At 32.4% G+C, this 22,419-nt stretch overlaps 9 non-coding genes across 9 annotated transcripts; all 9 read left to right on the top strand.

Moving 5' to 3' along the window:
- Positions 1-4,678: 4,678 nt before the first annotated feature.
- Positions 4,679-4,821, top strand: LOC134591810 (U12 minor spliceosomal RNA). The gene has a single exon (XR_010088530.1). It is a non-coding gene; the product is annotated as a U12 minor spliceosomal RNA (small nuclear RNA).
- A 1,859-nt stretch (positions 4,822-6,680) lies between these two features.
- Positions 6,681-6,823, top strand: LOC134591848 (U12 minor spliceosomal RNA). The gene has a single exon (XR_010088562.1). It is a non-coding gene; the product is annotated as a U12 minor spliceosomal RNA (small nuclear RNA).
- Positions 6,824-8,661: 1,838 nt separating this feature from the next.
- LOC134591702 (U12 minor spliceosomal RNA) lies at positions 8,662-8,804 on the top strand. The gene has a single exon (XR_010088437.1). It is a non-coding gene; the product is annotated as a U12 minor spliceosomal RNA (small nuclear RNA).
- Positions 8,805-10,654: 1,850 nt separating this feature from the next.
- LOC134591846 (U12 minor spliceosomal RNA) lies at positions 10,655-10,797 on the top strand. The gene has a single exon (XR_010088561.1). It is a non-coding gene; the product is annotated as a U12 minor spliceosomal RNA (small nuclear RNA).
- A 1,838-nt stretch (positions 10,798-12,635) lies between these two features.
- Positions 12,636-12,778, top strand: LOC134591701 (U12 minor spliceosomal RNA). The gene has a single exon (XR_010088436.1). It is a non-coding gene; the product is annotated as a U12 minor spliceosomal RNA (small nuclear RNA).
- A 1,850-nt stretch (positions 12,779-14,628) lies between these two features.
- On the top strand, positions 14,629-14,771 carry LOC134591829 (U12 minor spliceosomal RNA). Its single transcript, XR_010088546.1, has one exon. It is a non-coding gene; the product is annotated as a U12 minor spliceosomal RNA (small nuclear RNA).
- Positions 14,772-16,609: 1,838 nt separating this feature from the next.
- LOC134591700 (U12 minor spliceosomal RNA) lies at positions 16,610-16,752 on the top strand. Its single transcript, XR_010088435.1, has one exon. It is a non-coding gene; the product is annotated as a U12 minor spliceosomal RNA (small nuclear RNA).
- Positions 16,753-18,602: 1,850 nt separating this feature from the next.
- Positions 18,603-18,745, top strand: LOC134591674 (U12 minor spliceosomal RNA). The gene has a single exon (XR_010088413.1). It is a non-coding gene; the product is annotated as a U12 minor spliceosomal RNA (small nuclear RNA).
- Positions 18,746-20,597: 1,852 nt separating this feature from the next.
- Positions 20,598-20,740, top strand: LOC134591822 (U12 minor spliceosomal RNA). The gene has a single exon (XR_010088540.1). It is a non-coding gene; the product is annotated as a U12 minor spliceosomal RNA (small nuclear RNA).
- The last annotated feature ends 1,679 nt before the right edge of the window (positions 20,741-22,419 follow it).

Raw genomic sequence — 22,419 nt, 5'->3', positions numbered from 1 at the left:
CTGATCAGCTGATGCAGCCGTATCTTATTTTATGAAAAACCAAAGCATGGTATAAAAAGGTGGCTATATATCTGATGCAAATAGCAACCCACAACTCATTTTTACTTTTTAAAAAAAATAATCCAGGGAAAATCACCTTTCTCCAATTTCAATTGAAAATAATTTCTTTAACAATTTATGGAGATGGACAAGTTCCAACAACGGTGCAAGCTGAGTCCAGACATTTTATTTTTAAGTTACCGCCAACTGCTAGAAAAAAAACCCCCCAGAAACGTTGCCGGGTCTGTTTTAAAAACGGGAAAAGGACAGACACCCCTTTTCACTGTCCTGATTGTCCTTCGAAACCAGGACTCTGTGTAGGAACATGTTTCAAGCTGTACCACACAGAACAGTTGTAAGAAGTGTTCCTGAATTTTTATTTTATTTTCTGTTTCTTTGGAAAGCAGACATTTTTTTGTTAGTCAGTTTCCTTCCCCCAAATCTCCATTTAGATTCTATTTGCAGGAGTCAGTTTAAAGATTGCTGCTAAATGTACATTTGCTACCTGCACATTTGGCCTAACAAGTTTTCTGGCAGTAACACATAACCAGCTGTCCAAAACCAGATGACGTGTGCATAAAAACCAGAATAAAGAAAATACCACTACACTTTCTTTGGGGGGCAAAATGGTTGGGGGAAAGAAGTCAAAACACCCCATCCTCTATAACATTTGATGTCTACTTTATAAAAATATATACTATACATATTGGCATGATGGTAACATTAACTGGGGGGTACAAAAATATGTCAAACTGAAGATAGACCAAGCATACCTATATATCAAGTTGAAAAACTGACATGTACAAGTTCTGATTGTTGCCTTTTGGCCCCCAAACAACCCGGCAACCATATACATGGGGGGTATCACTGTACTCAAGAGATGTTGCTGAACATATTGGGCAGTGTTTGGCAGTGACACATAACAGGATCTGTTAATTCATGCCTAAAGTACAATGTGTGTGACAAAGAAACAAAAAAAGATTACTATCCAAAAGTTTGACAAAGGCTGGTGGTAGAATTCAGTGCATGAAAAGTGTTAAAATACCACAATTTAAAATGCCCTGGGTTGTCTACTTTTCAAAAATATATGGTTTGATGGGGGTAAAAAACATTGGCTCAAATGGGACATGGGCGCAGGTTGATTACATGTCAAAATTCCAAGTTGGGAAACTGATAAGCGCACCTGCCAAACGTGGCCTTTTAGCCCCCAAAGAACCCGACAAGCCTATGCATGGGTGGTATCACTGTATTCAGGAGATCTTGCTGAACACATATTGGGGTGTTGTTTGGCAGTGACACATAACAGGATCTGATAATTCATGCCTAAAGTACAAGGTGTGTGAAAAAAACTGAAAAAAATTTACTAACTCAATGTTTGACAAAGCCTGGTGGTAGAATTAGTGCATGGAAAGTGTAAAAATTCCACCATGTGAAATACCCTAGGGTGTCTACTTTTCAAAAATATATGGTTTGATGGGGGTAAAATACATTGGCCGGCTTCAAAAATGTCCCAAATAGGACATGCATGCAGGTTGACTACATGTCAAAATTCCGAGCTGGGAAACTGATATGCGCACCTGCAAAATGTGGCCTTTTAGCCCCCAAACAACCCAAAACACCTATACATGGGGGGTATCCCTGTACTCGGGAGATGTTGCTGAACACATATTGGGGTGTTGTTTGGCAGTGACACATAACAGGATCTGTTAATTCATGCCTAAAGTACAATGTGTGTGAAAAAAACAGAAAGAAAATTACTAACTCAATGTTTGACAAAGCCTGGTGGTAGAATTAGTGCATGGAAAGTGTAAAAATTCCACCATGTGAAATACCCTAGGGTGTCTACTTTTCAAAAATATATGGTTTGATGGGGGTAAAATACATTGGCCGGCTTCAAAAATGTCCCAAATAGGACATGCATGCAGGTTGACTACATGTCAAAATTCCGAGCTGGGAAACTGATATGCGCACCTGCAAAATGTGGCCTTTTAGCCCCCAAACAACCCAAAACACCTATACATGGGGGGTATCCCTGTACTCGGGAGATGTTACTGAACACATATTGGGGTGTTGTTTGGCAGTGACACATAACAGGATCTGTTAATTCATGCCTAAAGTACAATGTGTGTGAAAAAAACAGAAAGAAAATTACTAACTCAATGTTTGACAAAGCCTGGTGGTAGAATTAGTGCATGGAAAGTGTAAAAATTCCACCATGTGAAATACCCTAGGGTGTCTACTTTTCAAAAATATATGGTTTGATGGGGGTAAAATACATTGGCCGGCTTCAAAAATGTCCCAAATAGGACATGCATGCAGGTTGACTACATGTCAAAATTCCAAGCTGGGAAACTGATATGCGCACCTGCAAAATGTGGCCTTTTAGCCCCCAAACAACCCAAAACACCTATACATGGGGGGTATCCCTGTACTCGGGAGATATTGCTAAACACATATTGGGGTGTTGTTTGGCAGTGACACATAACAGGATCTGTTAATTCATGCCTAAAGTACAATGTGTGTGAAAAAAACAGAAAAAAAATTACTAACTCAATGTTTGACAAAGCCTGGTGGTAGAATTAGTGCATGGAAAGTGTAAAAATCCCACCATGTGAAATACCCTAGGGTGTCTACTTTTCAAAAATATATGGTTTGATGGGGGTAAAATACATTGGCCGGCTTCAAAAATGTCCCAAATAGGACATGCATGCAGGTTGACTACATGTCAAAATTCCGAGCTGGGAAACTGATAAGCGCACCTGCAAAATGTGGCCTTTTAGCCCCCAAGCAACCCAATACACCTATACATGGGGGGTATCCCTGTACTCGGGAGATGTTGCTGAACACATATTGGGGTGTTGTTTGGTAGTGACACCTAACAAAATCTGTGAATTTATACCTGAATTGCAATTTATGTTAAAAAAATAAAAAAAATAAACTACCTATGCAAAGTTTGACAAAGGTTTATGGTAAAATGGCTGCATAGAAAGTATCAAAATATTCTTAGATGAATACCCTGGGTTATCTAGTTTAAGAAAAATATATACATGTGGGGTGTTTTTTGGAGATTTATGACATAACAGTGTTACAATGTCACTATTGATACATTTGAAAAATGTAAATTTTGAAACCGCAAGTTCCTACTTGTACTTATAGCCCTATAACTTGCAAATAAAAGCAAAAAAACACGTAAACATTGGGTGTTTTTAAACTAAGGACAAAATGTTTAATCTATTTAGAAGTTTGTTTCATTCGATTTTGTAGATCAGTAAAATATTTTTTAAGTAGAAGTCAAAAAACACGTTTTTTTGGTTTTTTTTCACCATATTTTACTATTTTTTTCAAGTAAATGATATGAAATGATACAAATAATGGTATGTAAAGAAAGCCCTTCTTGTCCTGAAAAAAACAATATATAACTTGTATGGGAACAGTAAATGAGAGAGCGGAAAATTACAGCTAAACACAAACACCACAAAAGTGTTAAAATAGCTCTGGTCCTTAACGTACAAACATCGCAAAAACAGTCCGGTCCTGAAGGGGTTAAACAATAAGCAATAGAGCTATAATCACAACAGGAGCTTGCATGTCCATAATATGCCTGGTTAATAGACAAGCATTAAGGTTAAAGTGACATCATAATTTAATATTCCATTTTCCAAAAAATCAGTTTTATTAAACCTTGATTTACATGTTAGATGATTACTGCAATATTTATGAAATTATTTTACAAAAATAGAATTGAAATGACATGACAGCAATTTCTAGAATAAAATATTCTTAAATGTGAACTTAATCATTTGCATAAATAACAGAGTAGGCGTGGCTTAACATACTGATTTTTTTTCAACAAAAAAGTTACCTTTTTCTTTGATTTTATTCCCAGGATCTCTTTTATTCTTTTTTTAAATTGATTTGTACGTATAACTATAACATACAACAATCAAGTCATAAAATGACATACATTCCTTCTCTCAAAGAGAAAGAAAAGGAAAAACACAAGAACAAGCCAGAAAAAGATATAAATTATATGTAACAATTTTCCAACATAATGTATTATTTTTCTACAACTTTGTTTGTTCTGGTCAGGAGATCTATATGATAGTGAATATTCATTTGCATAGTAAAAGTTTATTTCAATACTATATATGGTTTACATATATATATATCAATGTTGGTGTGTCCATGAATTCACTGAATCTTGGTTAGTGCCTAATGTTTGGAACTTAGACTAGTAATTTATTAGCTTTACATGACTAATATGTCTATTACAATATTTTCCCTTTTTGATTCCCATTGTAAAATGAGTCCAGTTGTTACATGTAATTACACATTCCAGTCTAGTAAACTGCCCAGGTTTACCTACATCATCTAGTATTTACACTGCAATTAGAGGTTAAGGGTGTCTATATGGAAATTCAAGTTACTTTATATTTGTATATTGCATGTGCTTATTTCCTTACATATTAATTTAATTTCCGTTTGGAAAACAAAAATTAAATAGCTATATATCTCTTTTATTAGGAAATGGTTTGTTGGCCCAAATCCGTGTTAGTTTCATGAAAGTTTTTCAGTATGTCACACCAATTTCACTAAGAGGTACCCCAGAAACCATGCAGCGCATGTGGCTTTGTCATGTATGCCTTAAACTAATGAGTAAGGAAAATAACAAGTTGGGGTAATGCCTAACTTCAATATTATGACCAATTTTAGTTTGGTTATAGGTTACCCCTTGGAGGATCCACCTACTTTGTGGGATCTCTAGGTGCTGTGATCTGCCCTATCCTTGTGTCGTATAAAAATTAGATTAGTGGGAACCTTTTTGTATCCATATATCTTACATCATACTAGGACATGTGAGAAAAAATATATACTTAGAATACCAATTTTGTATAGGCCTATTTAATTGGCTACTTTCCTGCTCCTTTCTAAAATGATATTGTGTTGCCAATTCCAACCTGTCAGTGCAGCATGATGATTCATGAGCCCAAGAGACTAAGCAAAAAGCAATGCATACGAATGCGTATAGTGAGTGTTCGGGAGTTTACTAATAGTGCCAATACATTTTCATGCTATTGATAGCGTTTGGGCATTTGGCGGTTTGGGAGTTATTTCAGGAGTTTGTGGCGTAAAATCAGGGAAATAGAACATTGTTCAATGCCATGTTGTGATCACTGTACGAAATTTGAAATTAATGGTTTGACTTTGTTAATTTAAGGCTATTCGGTATTGAGGGAACTGATTTTTATGTTAAATTCATCTGGTTCAATTAAATCGCGCCTAATGAATGAATTAATTTCCATCGGAAATGAATGGAAAAATGGACAGATTTCTCTTCTGACAAAACCAATTTTTTTCCGTACAAATGCATTCATACGAAACAAAAATTTCGGAGGTGCCCAAATCTAGTTGACAACTATTTGAACCGAAACATCCATGCAATTAAAGCAATGTATAGAAAATGATATGGAAAGTAAAATTGTAAAATATCTATTCTATTTTTGGAACAAATAAAGGCTTTTTCTTACTATAGAAAAAGCTGTTAAACAATAAGCAATAGAGCTATAATCTCAACAGAACCTTGCATGTCAATAATATGCCTGGTTAATAGACAAGCATTAAGGTTAAAGTGACATCATCATTTAATATTCCATTTTCCAAAAAATCAGTTTTATTAAACCTTGATTTACATTGTAGATGATTACTGCAATATCTATCAAATTTGTTTACAAAAATAGAATTGAAATGACATGACAGCAATTTCTAGAGTAAAATATTCTTAAATGTGAACTTAATCATTTGCATAAATAACAGAGTAGGCGTGGCTTAACATACTGATTTTTTTCAACAGAAAAGTTACCTTTTTCTTTGATTTTATTCCCAGGATCTCTTTTATTCTTTTTTTAAATTGATTTGTACGTATGACTATAACATACAACAATCAAGTCATAAAATGACATACATTCCTTCTCTCAAAGAGAAAGAAAAGGAAAAACACAAGAACAAGCCAGAAAAAGATATAAATTATATGTAACAATTTTCCAACATAATGTATTATTTTTCTACAACTTTGTTTGTTCTGGTCAGGAGATCTATATGATATTGAATATTCATTTGCATAGTAAAAGTTTATTTCAATACTATATATGGTTTACATATATATATATATATCAATGTTGGTGTGTCCATGAATTCACTGAATCTTGGTTAGTGCCTAATGTTTGGAACTTAGACTAGTAATTTATTAGCTTTACATGACTAATATGTCTATTACAATATTTTCCCTTTTTGATTCCCATTGTAAAATGAGTCCAGTTGTTACATGTAATTACACATTCCAGTCTAGTAAACTGCCCAGGTTTACCTACATCATCTAGTATTTACACTGCAATTAGAGGTTAAGGGTGGCTATATGGAAATTCAAGTTACTTTATATTTGTATATTGCATGTCCTTATTTCCTTACATATTAATTTAATTTCCGTTTGGAAAACAAAAATTAAATAGCTATATATCTCTTTTATTAGGAAATGGTTTGTTGGCCCAAATCCGTGTTAGTTTCATGAAAGTTTTTCAGTATGTCACACCAATTTCACTAAGAGGTACCCCAGAAACCATGCAGCGCATGTGGCTTTGTCATGTATGCCTTAAACTAATGAGTAAAGAAAATAACAAGTTGGTGTAATGCCTAACTTCAATATAATGGCCAATTTTTGTTTGGGTATAGGTTACCCCTTGGAGGATCCACCTACTTTGTGGGATCTCTAGGTGCTGTGATCTGCCCTATCCTTGTGTCGTATAAAAATTAGATTAGTGGGAACCTTTTTGTATCCCTATATCTTACATCATACTAGGACATGTGAGAAAAAAAATATACTTAGAATACCAATTTTGTATAGGCCTATTTAATTGGCTACTTTCCTGCTCCTTTCTAAAATGATATTGTGTTGCCAATTCCAACCTGTCAGTGCAGCATGATGATTCATGAGAGACTAAGCAAAAAGCAATGCATACGAATGCGTATAGTGAGTGTTCGGGAGTTTACTAATAGTGCCAATACATTTTCATGCTATTGATAGCGTTTGGGCATTTGGCGGTTTGGGAGTTATTTCAGGAGTTTGTGGCGTAAAATCAGGGAAATAGAACATTAGTCAATGCCATGTTGTGATCAATGTACGAAATTTGAAATTAATGGTTTGACTTTGTTAATTTAAGGCTATTCGGTATTGAGGGAACTGATTTTTAAGTTAAATTCATCTGGTTCAATTAAATCGCGCCTAATGAATGAATGAATTTCCATCGAAAATGAATGTAAAAATGGACAGATTTCTCTTCTGACAAAACCAATTTTTTCCGTACAAATGCATTCATACGAAACAAAAATTTCGGAGGTGCCCAAATCTAGTTGACAACTATTTGAACAAAAACATCCATGCAATTAAAGCAATGTACAGAAAATGATATGGAAAGTAAAATTTCTATTCTATTTTTGGAACAAATAAAGGCTTTTTCTTACTATAGAAAAAGCTGTTAAACAATAAGCAATAGAGCTATAATCACAATAGGACCTTGCATGTCAATAATATGCCTGGTTAATAGACAAGCATTAAGGTTAAAGTGACATCATAATTTAATATTCCATTTTCCAAAAAATCAGTTTTATTAAACCTTGATTTACATTGTAGATGATTACTGCAATATCTATCAAAATTTTTTACAAAAATAGAATTGAAATGACATGACAGCAATTTCTAGAGTAAAATATTCTTAAATGTGAACTTAATCATTTGCATAAATAACAGAGTAGGCGTGGCTTAACATACTGATTTTTTTCAACAGAAAAGTTACCTTTTTCTTTGATTTTATTCCTAGGATCTCTTTTATTCTTTTTTTAAATTGATTTGTACGTATAACTATAACATACAACAATCAAGTCATAATATGACATACATTCCTTCTCTCAAAGAGAAAGAAAAGGAAAAACACAAGAACAAGCCAGAAAAAGATATAAATTATATGTAACAATTTTCCAACATAATGTATTATTTTTCTACAACTTTGTTTGTTCTGGTCAGGAGATCTATATGATATTGAATATTCATTTGCATAGTAAAAGTTTATTTCAATACTATATATGGTTTACATGTATATATCAATGTTGGTGTGTCCATGAATTCACTGAATCTTGGTTAGTGCCTAATGTTTGGAACTTAGACTAGTAATTTATTAGCTTTACATGACTAGTATGTCTATTACAATATTTTCCCTTTTTGATTCCCATTGTAAAATGAGTCCAGTTGTTACATGTAATTACACATTCCAGTCTAGTAAACTGCCCAGGTTTACCTACATCATCTAGTATTTACACTGCAATTAGAGGTTAAGGGTGGCTATATGGAAATTCAAGTTACTTTATATTTGTATATTGCATGTGCTTATTTCCTTACATATTAATTTAATTTCCGTTTGGAAAACAAAAATTAAATAGTTATATATCTCTTTTATTAGGAAATGGTTTGTTGGCCCAAATCCGTGTTAGTTTCATGAAAGTATTTCAGTATGTCACACCAATTTCACTAAGAGGTACCCCAGAAACCATGCAGCGCATGTGGCTTTGTCATGTATGCCTTAAACTAATGAGTAAGGAAAATAACAAGTTGGGGTAATGCCTAACTTCAATATTATGACCAATTTTTGTTTGGGTATAGGTTACCCATTGGAGGATCCACCTACTTTGTGGGACCTCTAGGTGCTGTGATCTGCCCTATCCTTGTGTCGTGTAAAAATTAGATTAGTGGGAACATTTTTGTATCCATATATTTTACATCATACTAGGACATGTGAGAAAAAAATATACTTAGAATAGCAATTTTGTATAGGCCTATTTAATTGGCTACTTTCCTGCTCCTTTCTAAAATGATATTGTGTTGCCAATTCCAACCTGTCAGTGCAGCATGATGATTCATGAGCCCAAGAGACTAAGCAAAAAGCAATGTATACGAATGCGTATAGTGAGTGTTCGGGAGTTAACTAATAGTGCCAATACATTTTCATGCTATTGATAGCGTTTGGGCATTTGGCGGTTTGGGAGTTATTTCAGGAGTTTGTGGCGTAAAATCAGGGAAATAGAACATTGTTCAATGCCATGTTGTGATCAATGTACGAAATTTGAAATTAATGGTTTGACTTTGTTAATTTAAGGCTATTCGGTATTGAGGGAACTGATTTTTATGTTAAATTCATCTGGTTCAATTAAATCGCGCCTAATGAATGAATGAATTTCCATCGAAAATGAATGGAAAAATGGACAGATTTCTCTTCTGACAAAACCAATTTTTTCCGTACAAATGCATTCATACGAAACAAAAATTTCGGAGGTGCCCAAATCTAGTTGAAAACTATTTGAACCAAAACATCCATGCAATTAAAGCAATGTACAGAAAATGATATGGAAAGTAAAATTGCTAAATATCTATTCTATTTTTGGAACAAATAAAGGCTTTTTCTTACTATAGAAAAAGCTGTTAAACAATAAGCAATAGAGCTATAATCACAATAGGACCTTGCATGTCAATAATATGCCTGGTTAATAGACAAGCATTAAGGTTAAAGTGACATCATAATTTAATATTCCATTTTCCAAAAAATCAGTTTTATTAAACCTTGATTTACATTGTAGATGATTACTGCAATATCTATCAAAATTTTTTACAAAAATAGAATTGAAATGACATGACAGCAATTTCTAGAGTAAAATATTCTTAAATGTGAACTAAATAATTTGCATAAATAACAGAGTAGGCGTGGCTTAACATACTGATTTTTTTCAACAGAAAAGTTACCTTTTTCTTTGATTTTATTCCCAGGATCTCTTTTATTCTTTTTTAAATTGATTTGTACGTATAACTATAACATACAACAATCAAGTCATAAAATGACATACATTCCTTCTCTCAAAGAGAAAGAAAAGGAAAAACACAAGAACAAGCCAGAAAAAGATATAAATTATATGTAACAATTTTCCAACATAATGTATTATTTTTCTACAACTTTGTTTGTTCTGGTCAGGAGATCTATATGATATTGAATATTCATTTGCATAGTAAAAGTTTATTTCAATACTATATATGGTTTACATATATATATCAATGTTGGTGTGTCCATGAATTCACTGAATCTTGGTTAGTGCCTAATGTTTGGAACTTAGACTAGTAATTTATTAGCTTTACATGACTAGTATGTCTATTACAATATTTTCCCTTTTTGATTCCCATTGTAAAATGAGTCCAGTTGTTACATGTAATTACACATTCCAGTCTAGTAAACTGCCCAGGTTTACCTACATCATCTAGTATTTACACTGCAATTAGAGGTTAAGGGTGGCTATATGGAAATTCAAGTTACTTTATATTTGTATATTGCATGTCCTTATTTCCTTACATATTAATTTAATTTCCGTTTGGAAAACAAAAATTAAATAGCTATATATCTCTTTTATTAGGAAATGGTTTGTTGGCCCAAATCCGTGTTAGTTTCATGAAAGTTTTTCAGTATGTCACACCAATTTCACTAAGAGGTACCCCAGAAACCATGCAGCGCATGTGGCTTTGTCATGTATGCCTTAAACTAATGAGTAAAGAAAATAACAAGTTGGTGTAATGCCTAACTTCAATATAATGGCCAATTTTTGTTTGGGTATAGGTTACCCCTTGGAGGATCCACCTACTTTGTGGGATCTCTAGGTGCTGTGATCTGCCCTATCCTTGTGTCGTATAAAAATTAGATTAGTGGGAACCTTTTTGTATCCCTATATCTTACATCATACTAGGACATGTGAGAAAAAAAATATACTTAGAATACCAATTTTGTATAGGCCTATTTAATTGGCTACTTTCCTGCTCCTTTCTAAAATGATATTGTGTTGCCAATTCCAACCTGTCAGTGCAGCATGATGATTCATGAGAGACTAAGCAAAAAGCAATGCATACGAATGCGTATAGTGAGTGTTCGGGAGTTTACTAATAGTGCCAATACATTTTCATGCTATTGATAGCGTTTGGGCATTTGGCGGTTTGGGAGTTATTTCAGGAGTTTGTGGCGTAAAATCAGGGAAATAGAACATTAGTCAATGCCATGTTGTGATCAATGTACGAAATTTGAAATTAATGGTTTGACTTTGTTAATTTAAGGCTATTCGGTATTGAGGGAACTGATTTTTAAGTTAAATTCATCTGGTTCAATTAAATCGCGCCTAATGAATGAATGAATTTCCATCGAAAATGAATGTAAAAATGGACAGATTTCTCTTCTGACAAAACCAATTTTTTCCGTACAAATGCATTCATACGAAACAAAAATTTCGGAGGTGCCCAAATCTAGTTGACAACTATTTGAACAAAAACATCCATGCAATTAAAGCAATGTACAGAAAATGATATGGAAAGTAAAATTTCTATTCTATTTTTGGAACAAATAAAGGCTTTTTCTTACTATAGAAAAAGCTGTTAAACAATAAGCAATAGAGCTATAATCACAATAGGACCTTGCATGTCAATAATATGCCTGGTTAATAGACAAGCATTAAGGTTAAAGTGACATCATAATTTAATATTCCATTTTCCAAAAAATCAGTTTTATTAAACCTTGATTTACATTGTAGATGATTACTGCAATATCTATCAAAATTTTTTACAAAAATAGAATTGAAATGACATGACAGCAATTTCTAGAGTAAAATATTCTTAAATGTGAACTTAATCATTTGCATAAATAACAGAGTAGGCGTGGCTTAACATACTGATTTTTTTCAACAGAAAAGTTACCTTTTTCTTTGATTTTATTCCTAGGATCTCTTTTATTCTTTTTTTAAATTGATTTGTACGTATAACTATAACATACAACAATCAAGTCATAATATGACATACATTCCTTCTCTCAAAGAGAAAGAAAAGGAAAAACACAAGAACAAGCCAGAAAAAGATATAAATTATATGTAACAATTTTCCAACATAATGTATTATTTTTCTACAACTTTGTTTGTTCTGGTCAGGAGATCTATATGATATTGAATATTCATTTGCATAGTAAAAGTTTATTTCAATACTATATATGGTTTACATGTATATATCAATGTTGGTGTGTCCATGAATTCACTGAATCTTGGTTAGTGCCTAATGTTTGGAACTTAGACTAGTAATTTATTAGCTTTACATGACTAGTATGTCTATTACAATATTTTCCCTTTTTGATTCCCATTGTAAAATGAGTCCAGTTGTTACATGTAATTACACATTCCAGTCTAGTAAACTGCCCAGGTTTACCTACATCATCTAGTATTTACACTGCAATTAGAGGTTAAGGGTGGCTATATGGAAATTCAAGTTACTTTATATTTGTATATTGCATGTGCTTATTTCCTTACATATTAATTTAATTTCCGTTTGGAAAACAAAAATTAAATAGTTATATATCTCTTTTATTAGGAAATGGTTTGTTGGCCCAAATCCGTGTTAGTTTCATGAAAGTATTTCAGTATGTCACACCAATTTCACTAAGAGGTACCCCAGAAACCATGCAGCGCATGTGGCTTTGTCATGTATGCCTTAAACTAATGAGTAAGGAAAATAACAAGTTGGGGTAATGCCTAACTTCAATATTATGACCAATTTTTGTTTGGGTATAGGTTACCCATTGGAGGATCCACCTACTTTGTGGGACCTCTAGGTGCTGTGATCTGCCCTATCCTTGTGTCGTGTAAAAATTAGATTAGTGGGAACATTTTTGTATCCATATATTTTACATCATACTAGGACATGTGAGAAAAAAATATACTTAGAATAGCAATTTTGTATAGGCCTATTTAATTGGCTACTTTCCTGCTCCTTTCTAAAATGATATTGTGTTGCCAATTCCAACCTGTCAGTGCAGCATGATGATTCATGAGCCCAAGAGACTAAGCAAAAAGCAATGTATACGAATGCGTATAGTGAGTGTTCGGGAGTTAACTAATAGTGCCAATACATTTTCATGCTATTGATAGCGTTTGGGCATTTGGCGGTTTGGGAGTTATTTCAGGAGTTTGTGGCGTAAAATCAGGGAAATAGAACATTGTTCAATGCCATGTTGTGATCAATGTACGAAATTTGAAATTAATGGTTTGACTTTGTTAATTTAAGGCTATTCGGTATTGAGGGAACTGATTTTTATGTTAAATTCATCTGGTTCAATTAAATCGCGCCTAATGAATGAATGAATTTCCATCGAAAATGAATGGAAAAATGGACAGATTTCTCTTCTGACAAAACCAATTTTTTCCGTACAAATGCATTCATACGAAACAAAAATTTCGGAGGTGCCCAAATCTAGTTGAAAACTATTTGAACCAAAACATCCATGCAATTAAAGCAATGTACAGAAAATGATATGGAAAGTAAAATTGCTAAATATCTATTCTATTTTTGGAACAAATAAAGGCTTTTTCTTACTATAGAAAAAGCTGTTAAACAATAAGCAATAGAGCTATAATCACAATAGGACCTTGCATGTCAATAATATGCCTGGTTAATAGACAAGCATTAAGGTTAAAGTGACATCATAATTTAATATTCCATTTTCCAAAAAATCAGTTTTATTAAACCTTGATTTACATTGTAGATGATTACTGCAATATCTATCAAAATTTTTTACAAAAATAGAATTGAAATGACATGACAGCAATTTCTAGAGTAAAATATTCTTAAATGTGAACTAAATAATTTGCATAAATAACAGAGTAGGCGTGGCTTAACATACTGATTTTTTTCAACAGAAAAGTTACCTTTTTCTTTGATTTTATTCCCAGGATCTCTTTTATTCTTTTTTAAATTGATTTGTACGTATAACTATAACATACAACAATCAAGTCATAAAATGACATACATTCCTTCTCTCAAAGAGAAAGAAAAGGAAAAACACAAGAACAAGCCAGAAAAAGATATAAATTATATGTAACAATTTTCCAACATAATGTATTATTTTTCTACAACTTTGTTTGTTCTGGTCAGGAGATCTATATGATATTGAATATTCATTTGCATAGTAAAAGTTTATTTCAATACTATATATGGTTTACATATATATATCAATGTTGGTGTGTCCATGAATTCACTGAATCTTGGTTAGTGCCTAATGTTTGGAACTTAGACTAGTAATTTATTAGCTTTACATGACTAGTATGTCTATTACAATATTTTCCCTTTTTGATTCCCATTGTAAAATGAGTCCAGTTGTTACATGTAATTACACATTCCAGTCTAGTAAACTGCCCAGGTTTACCTACATCATCTAGTATTTACACTGCAATTAGAGGTTAAGGGTGGCTATATGGAAATTCAAGTTACTTTATATTTGTATATTGCATGTGCCTATTTCCTTACATATTAATTTAATTTCCGTTTGGAAAACAAAAATTAAATAGCTATATATCTCTTTTATTAGGAAATGGTTTGTTGGCCCAAATCCGTGTTAGTTTCATGAAAGTATTTCAGTATGTCACACCAATTTCACTAAGAGGTACCCCAGAAACCATGCAGCGCATGTGGCTTTGTCATGTATGCCTTAAATTAATGAGTAAGGAAAATAACAAGTTGGTGTAATGCCTAACTTCAATATAATGGCCAATTTTTGTTTGGGTATAGGTTACCCCTTGGAGGATCCACCTACTTTGTGGGATCTCTAGGTGCTGTGATCTGCCCTATCCTTGTGTCGTATAAAAATTAGATTAGTGGGAACCTTTTTGTATCCCTATATCTTACATCATACTAGGACATGTGAGAAAAAAAATATACTTAGAATACCAATTTTGTATAGGCCTATTTAATTGGCTACTTTCCTGCTCCTTTCTAAAATGATATTGTGTTGCCAATTCCAACCTGTCAGTGCAGCATGATGATTCATGAGAGACTAAGCAAAAAGCAATGCATACGAATGCGTATAGTGAGTGTTCGGGAGTTTACTAATAGTGCCAATACATTTTCATGCTATTGATAGCGTTTGGGCATTTGGCGGTTTGGGAGTTATTTCAGGAGTTTGTGGCGTAAAATCAGGGAAATAGAACATTAGTCAATGCCATGTTGTGATCAATGTACGAAATTTGAAATTAATGGTTTGACTTTGTTAATTTAAGGCTATTCGGTATTGAGGGAACTGATTTTTAAGTTAAATTCATCTGGTTCAATTAAATCGCGCCTAATGAATGAATGAATTTCCATCGAAAATGAATGTAAAAATGGACAGATTTCTCTTCTGACAAAACCAATTTTTTCCGTACAAATGCATTCATACGAAACAAAAATTTCGGAGGTGCCCAAATCTAGTTGACAACTATTTGAACAAAAACATCCATGCAATTAAAGCAATGTACAGAAAATGATATGGAAAGTAAAATTTCTATTCTATTTTTGGAACAAATAAAGGCTTTTTCTTACTATAGAAAAAGCTGTTAAACAATAAGCAATAGAGCTATAATCACAATAGGACCTTGCATGTCAATAATATGCCTGGTTAATAGACAAGCATTAAGGTTAAAGTGACATCATAATTTAATATTCCATTTTCCAAAAAATCAGTTTTATTAAACCTTGATTTACATTGTAGATGATTACTGCAATATCTATCAAAATTTTTTACAAAAATAGAATTGAAATGACATGACAGCAATTTCTAGAGTAAAATATTCTTAAATGTGAACTTAATCATTTGCATAAATAACAGAGTAGGCGTGGCTTAACATACTGATTTTTTTCAACAGAAAAGTTACCTTTTTCTTTGATTTTATTCCTAGGATCTCTTTTATTCTTTTTTTAAATTGATTTGTACGTATAACTATAACATACAACAATCAAGTCATAATATGACATACATTCCTTCTCTCAAAGAGAAAGAAAAGGAAAAACACAAGAACAAGCCAGAAAAAGATATAAATTATATGTAACAATTTTCCAACATAATGTATTATTTTTCTACAACTTTGTTTGTTCTGGTCAGGAGATCTATATGATATTGAATATTCATTTGCATAGTAAAAGTTTATTTCAATACTATATATGGTTTACATGTATATATCAATGTTGGTGTGTCCATGAATTCACTGAATCTTGGTTAGTGCCTAATGTTTGGAACTTAGACTAGTAATTTATTAGCTTTACATGACTAGTATGTCTATTACAATATTTTCCCTTTTTGATTCCCATTGTAAAATGAGTCCAGTTGTTACATGTAATTACACATTCCAGTCTAGTAAACTGCCCAGGTTTACCTACATCATCTAGTATTTACACTGCAATTAGAGGTTAAGGGTGGCTATATGGAAATTCAAGTTACTTTATATTTGTATATTGCATGTGCTTATTTCCTTACATATTAATTTAATTTCCGTTTGGAAAACAAAAATTAAATAGTTATATATCTCTTTTATTAGGAAATGGTTTGTTGGCCCAAATCCGTGTTAGTTTCATGAAAGTATTTCAGTATGTCACACCAATTTCACTAAGAGGTACCCCAGAAACCATGCAGCGCATGTGGCTTTGTCATGTATGCCTTAAACTAATGAGTAAGGAAAATAACAAGTTGGGGTAATGCCTAACTTCAATATTATGACCAATTTTTGTTTGGGTATAGGTTACCCATTGGAGGATCCACCTACTTTGTGGGACCTCTAGGTGCTGTGATCTGCCCTATCCTTGTGTCGTGTAAAAATTAGATTAGTGGGAACATTTTTGTATCCATATATTTTACATCATACTAGGACATGTGAGAAAAAAATATACTTAGAATAGCAATTTTGTATAGGCCTATTTAATTGGCTACTTTCCTGCTCCTATCTAAAATGATATTGTGTTGCCAATTCCAACCTGTCAGTGCAGCATGATGATTCATGAGCCCAAGAGACTAAGCAAAAAGCAATGTATACGAATGCGTATAGTGAGTGTTCGGGAGTTAACTAATAGTGCCAATACATTTTCATGCTATTGATAGCGTTTGGGCATTTGGCGGTTTGGGAGTTATTTCAGGAGTTTGTGGCGTAAAATCAGGGAAATAGAACATTGTTCAATGCCATGTTGTGATCAATGTACGAAATTTGAAATTAATGGTTTGACTTTGTTAATTTAAGGCTATTCGGTATTGAGGGAACTGATTTTTATGTTAAATTCATCTGGTTCAATTAAATCGCGCCTAATGAATGAATGAATTTCCATCGAAAATGAATGGAAAAATGGACAGATTTCTCTTCTGACAAAACCAATTTTTTCCGTACAAATGCATTCATACGAAACAAAAATTTCGGAGGTGCCCAAATCTAGTTGAAAACTATTTGAACCAAAACATCCATGCAATTAAAGCAATGTACAGAAAATGATATGGAAAGTAAAATTGCTAAATATCTATTCTATTTTTGGAACAAATAAAGGCTTTTTCTTACTATAGAAAAAGCTGTTAAACAATAAGCAATAGAGCTATAATCACAATAGGACCTTGCATGTCAATAATATGCCTGGTTAATAGACAAGCATTAAGGTTAAAGTGACATCATAATTTAATATTCCATTTTCCAAAAAATCAGTTTTATTAAACCTTGATTTACATTGTAGATGATTACTGCAATATCTATCAAAATTTTTTACAAAAATAGAATTGAAATGACATGACAGCAATTTCTAGAGTAAAATATTCTTAAATGTGAACTAAATAATTTGCATAAATAACAGAGTAGGCGTGGCTTAACATACTGATTTTTTTCAACAGAAAAGTTACCTTTTTCTTTGATTTTATTCCCAGGATCTCTTTTATTCTTTTTTAAATTGATTTGTACGTATAACTATAACATACAACAATCAAGTCATAAAATGACATACATTCCTTCTCTCAAAGAGAAAGAAAAGGAAAAACACAAGAACAAGCCAGAAAAAGATATAAATTATATGTAACAATTTTCCAACATAATGTATTATTTTTCTACAACTTTGTTTGTTCTGGTCAGGAGATCTATATGATATTGAATATTCATTTGCATAGTAAAAGTTTATTTCAATACTATATATGGTTTACATATATATATCAATGTTGGTGTGTCCATGAATTCACTGAATCTTGGTTAGTGCCTAATGTTTGGAACTTAGACTAGTAATTTATTAGCTTTACATGACTAGTATGTCTATTACAATATTTTCCCTTTTTGATTCCCATTGTAAAATGAGTCCAGTTGTTACATGTAATTACACATTCCAGTCTAGTAAACTGCCCAGGTTTACCTACATCATCTAGTATTTACACTGCAATTAGAGGTTAAGGGTGGCTATATGGAAATTCAAGTTACTTTATATTTGTATATTGCATGTGCCTATTTCCTTACATATTAATTTAATTTCCGTTTGGAAAACAAAAATTAAATAGCTATATATCTCTTTTATTAGGAAATGGTTTGTTGGCCCAAATCCGTGTTAGTTTCATGAAAGTATTTCAGTATGTCACACCAATTTCACTAAGAGGTACCCCAGAAACCATGCAGCGCATGTGGCTTTGTCATGTATGCCTTAAATTAATGAGTAAGGAAAATAACAAGTTGGGGTAATGCCTAACTTCAATATTATGACCAATTTTTGTTTGGGTATAGGTTACCCCTTGGAGGATCCACCTACTTTGTGGGACCTTTAGGTGCTGTGATCTGCCCTATCCTTGTGTCGTGTAAAAATTAGATTAGTGGGAACCTTTTTGTATCCATATATTTTACATCATACTAGGACATGTGAGAAAAAAAAATATACTTAGAATAGCAATTTTGTATAGGCCTATTTAATTGGCTACTTTCCTACTCCTTTCTAAAATGATATTGTGTTGCCAATTCCAACCTGTCAGTGCAGCATGATGATTCATGAGCCCAAGAGACTAAGCAAAAAGCAATGCATACGAATGCGTGTAGTGAGTGTTCGGGAGTTTACTAATAGTGCCAATACATTTTCATGCGATTGATAGCGTTTGGGCATTTGGCGGTTTGGGAGTTATTTCAGGAGTTTGTGGCGTAAAATCAGGGAAATAGAACATTGTTCAATGCCATGTTGTGATCAATGTACGAAATTTGAAATTAATGGTTTGACTTTGTTAATTTAAGGCTATTCGGTATTGAGGTTACTGATTTTTATGTTATATTCATCTGGTTCAATTAAATCGCGCCGAATGAATGAATTTCCATCGAAAATGAATGGAAAAATGGACAGATTTCTCTTCTGACAAAACCAATTTTTTTCCGTACAAATGCATTCATACGAAACAAAAATTTCGGAGGTGCCCAAATCTAGTTGACAACTATGTGAACTGAAACATCCAAGCAATTAAAGCAATGTACAGAAAAAGATATGGAAAGTAAAATTGTAAAATATCTCTTCTATTTTTGGAACAAATAAAGGCTTTTTCTTACATTAGAAAAAGCTGTTAAACAATAAGCAATAGAGCTATAATCACAACAGGAGCTTGCATGTCCATAATATGCCTGGTTAATAGACAAGCATTAAGGTTAAAGTGACATCATAATTTAATATTCCATTTTCCAAAAAATCAGTTTTATTAAACCTTGATTTACATGTTAGATGATTACTGCAATATTTATCAAAATTTTTTACAAAAATAGAATTGAAATGACATGACAGCAATTTCTAGAGTAAAATATTCTTAAATGTGAACTCAATAATTTGCATAAATAACAGAGTAGGCGTGGCTTAACATACTGATTTTTTTCAACAGAAAAGTTACCTTTTTCTTTGATTTTATTCCCAGGATCTCTTTTATTCTTTTTTTAAATTGATTTGTACGTATAACTATAACATACAACAATCAAGTCATAAAATGACATACATTCCTTCTCTCAAAGAGAAAGAAAAGGAAAAACACAAGAACAAGCCAGAAAAAGATATAAATTATATGTAACAATTTTCCAACATAATGTATTATTTTTCTACAACTTTGTTTGTTCTGGTCAGGAGATCTATATGATAGTGAATATTCATTTGCATAGTAAAAGTTTATTTCAATACTATATATGGTTTACATATATATATATCAATGTTGGTGTGTCCATGAATTCACTGAATCTTGGTTAGTGCCTAATGTTTGGAACTTAGACTAGTAATTTATTAGCTTTACATGACTAATATGTCTTTTACAATATTTTCCCTTTTTGATTCCCATTGTAAAATGAGTCCAGTTGTTACATGTAATTACACATTCCAGTCTAGTAAACTGCCCAGGTTTACCTACATCATCTAGTATTTACACTGCAATTAGAGGTTAAGGGTGGCTATATGGAAATTCAAGTTACTTTATATTTGTATATTGCATGTGCTTATTTCCTTACATATTAATTTAATTTCCGTTTGGAAAACAAAAATTAAATAGCTATATATCTCTTTTATTAGGAAATGGTTTGTTGGCCCAAATCCGTGTTAGTTTCATGAAAGTATTTCAGTATGTCACACCAATTTCACTAAGAGGTACCCCAGAAACCATGCAGCGCATGTGGCTTTGTCATGTATGCCTTAAACTAATGAGTAAGGAAAATAGCAAGTTGGGGTAATGCCTAACTTCAATATTATGACCAATTTTTGTTTGGGTATAGGTTACCCATTGGAGGATCCACCTACTTTGTGGGACCTCTAGGTGCTGTGATCTGCCCTATCCTTGTGTCGTGTAAAAATTAGATTAGTGGGAACATTTTTGTATCCATATATTTTACATCATACTAGGACATGTGAGAAAAAAATATACTTAGAATAGCAATTTTGTATAGGCCTATTTAATTGGCTACTTTCCTGATCCTTTCTAAAATGATATTGTGTTGCCAATTCCAACCTGTCAGTGCAGCATGATGATTAGCCCAAGAGACTAAGCAAAAAGCAATGCATACGAATGCGTATAGTGAGTGTTCGGGAGTTTACTAATAGTGCCAATACATTTTCATGCTATTGATAGCGTTTGGGCATTTGGCGGTTTGGGAGTTATTTCAGGAGTTTGTGGCGTATAATCAGGGAAATAGAACATTGTTCAATGCCATGTTGTGATCACTGTACGAAATTTGAAATTAATGGTTTGACTTTGTTAATTTAAGGCTATTCGGTATTGAGGGAACTGATTTTTATGTTAAATTCATCTGGTTCAATTAAATCGCGCCTAATGAATGAATTAATTTCCATCGGAAATGAATGGAAAAATGGACAGATTTCTCTTCTGACAAAACCAATTTTTTTCCGTACAAATGCATTCATACGAAACAAAAATTTCGGAGGTGCCCAAATCTAGTTGACAACTATTTGAACCGAAACATCCATGCAATTAAAGCAATGTATAGAAAATGATATGGAAAGTAAAATTGTAAAATATCTATTCTATTTTTGGAACAAATAAAGGCTTTTTCTTACTATAGAAAAAGCTGTTAAACAATAAGCAATAGAGCTATAATCCCAACAGAACCTTGCATGTCAATAATATGCCTGGTTAATAGACAAGCATTAAGGTTAAAGTGACATCATCATTTAATATTCCATTTTCCAAAAAATCAGTTTTATTAAACCTTGATTTACATTGTAGATGATTACTGCAATATCTATCAAATTTGTTTACAAAAATAGAATTGAAATGACATGACAGCAATTTCTAGAGTAAAATATTCTTAAATGTGAACTTAATCATTTGCATAAATAACAGAGTAGGCGTGGCTTAACATACTGATTTTTTTCAACAGAAAAGTTACCTTTTTCTTTGATTTTATTCCCAGGATCTCTTTTATTCTTTTTTTAAATTGATTTGTACGTATGACTATAACATACAACAATCAAGTCATAAAATGACATACATTCCTTCTCTCAAAGAGAAAGAAAAGGAAAAACACAAGAACAAGCCAGAAAAAGATATAAATTATATGTAACAATTTTCCAACATAATGTATTATTTTTCTACAACTTTGTTTGTTCTGGTCAGGAGATCTATATGATATTGAATATTCATTTGCATAGTAAAAGTTTATTTCAATACTATATATGGTTTACATATATATATATATATCAATGTTGGTGTGTCCATGAATTCACTGAATCTTGGTTAGTGCCTAATGTTTGGAACTTAGACTAGTAATTTATTAGCTTTACATGACTAATATGTCTATTACAATATTTTCCCTTTTTGATTCCCATTGTAAAATGAGTCCAGTTGTTACATGTAATTACACATTCCAGTCTAGTAAACTGCCCAGGTTTACCTACATCATCTAGTATTTACACTGCAATTAGAGGTTAAGGGTGGCTATATGGAAATTCAAGTTACTTTATATTTGTATATTGCATGTCCTTATTTCCTTACA

The sequence above is a fragment of the Pelobates fuscus genome, chromosome 2, assembly GCF_036172605.1.
Source record: "Pelobates fuscus isolate aPelFus1 chromosome 2, aPelFus1.pri, whole genome shotgun sequence".
In the NCBI taxonomy this organism is placed as follows: domain Eukaryota; kingdom Metazoa; phylum Chordata; class Amphibia; order Anura; family Pelobatidae; genus Pelobates; species Pelobates fuscus.
The sequence above is the reverse complement of the archived record's forward strand: the minus strand, read 5'-3'. Positions and strand labels throughout refer to the sequence as shown.